The sequence below is a fragment of the Microtus ochrogaster genome, assembly GCF_000317375.1.
Source record: "Microtus ochrogaster isolate Prairie Vole_2 chromosome 14 unlocalized genomic scaffold, MicOch1.0 chr14_random_1, whole genome shotgun sequence".
Lineage (NCBI taxonomy): Eukaryota > Metazoa > Chordata > Mammalia > Rodentia > Cricetidae > Microtus > Microtus ochrogaster.
Window position 1 is genome coordinate 260,854 of NW_004949096.1, and position 2,348 is coordinate 263,201.

Below are 2,348 nucleotides of genomic sequence, written 5' to 3' on the forward strand. Positions count from 1 at the left end.
ATAACTCTAACTTGTATCAAGTTAATAAATCTCCCTTAAATCAGACAAATGGTGCAAGAAATGCTTGTTTATGGCAGGAGCCGTCCTGAATGCTTATGGCAGGAGCCGTCCTGAGTGCTTATGGCAGGAGCCATCCTGAATGCTTATGGCAGGAGCCGTCCTGAGTGCTTATGGCAGGAGCCGTCCTGAATGCTTATGGCAGGAGCCGTCCTGAGTGTTTCAGAAAAGAAGATGAGAGTCAGTTGAAGCCGGAGCCAACTGTTTCCAGCTTGAGGCCTGACACGAAATGCAGGTCACTGGTGTGTCCAAAGCAGTAAAGAGTTCCCACTTGCTGCCATGACAGCAATCTGTCACTACGATAGCACATCCTTCTTGAGACTGTCTCAAACATGTCCCCAGAACATCCCAAAGCAGAAGGAGCAGAAAGTTGCAGAAAACCCTGAATATTCTGAAGGCAAAGCCGTTTCTCTCTTGTTTCTACTGAATTGCAAGCATACTTTTTATGTAAATGCTGGGGACATGAACTCAGGTACTTGTGGTGGCAGAGCAATTGTTCTTACACACTGCACCACCTCCCTAGCTCTCCTAGAATCTTCTGTGTGCAATTCTTTATTCTTTTTAGTTAAAAATTTTGGAAAACTTGCATTTGCCGTACCTGCTTCCATCTGTTTGGGGGATGTATGTCTGCGTTGTGGGGAGGACCTGCGGGTTGTGGGGAGAGCCTGCGGGTTGTGGGCACATGCGAATGTGGAGTTTAGGGGAGACCTTTTGAACTTTGGGCCCTTGGGCTTGCGCAGTGCCCACTGAGCTGTCTGGAAGGCCCAGGGCTCTCTCATTTTCAAGGCACCGCTTGATTAGCGCCGACCCTTCTGCTTTTGCCCTTCTTCCTGTTTTGATGTCTAAAGCATGACTTTGATGGTGGGAACTGCAGCGATCCTACTAAAACCTAGCTGTGGCCTTAGAGGTAAAAGTCACGATGGCAGGGAGAGGTGGAAGGGGGCTCATGTCCTGATACCAGGAAGATGTCAACCATCTGGCTTGTTTTAATGGAAGAGGAAATAAGCCTCCATCTTATTTTCATGTGCTATTACATGGGCTCTGACTCGTACAGAGGAGTCCGATTTTGACCGACTCAGGAAAGCCTAAAGTCTGAAGTTACTATTTTATAAATGAAAGGCTTATTTATGTAAGTGCCAGTTGCTGGTTTTTATTGTGCACATTTACGGTGGGAATCTTGGCCTCCCCTGGCTGTTGTGATGTAATGCTGAATCCAGAACACTACTATCCTTTCGGGATCTTAGGGTTTTACAGCTAATAATTAAGTTTTATACTTGTGAGGCAGCATATGATTACAGGGACTTTATAGGGAAGCAAGTAGCGTTGAGTTCAGCTGATTGGCGCCTCACCGAATAGATTACACACGCGCTACAGGAGACTGAGTCCGGAACTTGACGTTGCAAACAGGCTGGCCACAGGCAGCACCATCTTCCCAATAGGCTCGCTGCAGGGGGGGGGGGGGGGGTACATGCCCCAAGGTCCCCTCTTCACTGCACGTGGCACAGCCATCTGTTGGGTTTGTTGAGGAAATCGTATTTATCATTCATGTTTTTAAAGCGACTTTAAAAAGGCTCGCATAACCCAGTGGGAAGAATTCACTGATTGTCCAGGGTCTTAGTGACAGTAAATGACGCAAACACAAGAGAAGATTTATACACCAGTCGTTTTTAATCTTTAGAGGAAAAAAAAAACGTATTATTCTGAGCCCCTAGATGAGCCACACCAAGCATACCCTTGCTCTGCCTGTATTTGTCAAGGTTCTCTAGAACAGCACCTAGAGAGATGTGTGTGTGATTACAGGAAGTGATTTATTCGATCTGCCTGCACCATCAGAGGCTGCAGAGGCTCGTGGTGACTGTGAGTTGGAGACCTGAGAAAACCAGGAACTGCTCAGTCTGAGAAGTTGAAAACTCTGGAGCGAGAAGGCTGGATGAAGCCCCAGAGCTGGGCTGGAAGTCTGGGAGCCGCCTGAATCTGTATCAGTGCTAAAGCGGCTGCCGCGCGTGAGCGGAGGTCGTGGTGGTCCAAGCCCTCACGCAGATTCCAACTTCCCCTTCTCCTGTTGACCCAGCCCCCTACTGGACAGGGCCATTCACAATCAGCAGCTCCATCTCCATCAAGGATCCACTGAGATCCTAGAGAAGCTAAATAAGGAGAACCCAAAGAAAAACATATAGGCATCCTCCTGAATATTAACCTTCAGCAAGCGATGAAAGGAGACAGAGACAGAGACCCACATTGGAGCACAGGACTGAAATCTCAAGGTCCAAATCAGGAGCAGAAGGAGAGAG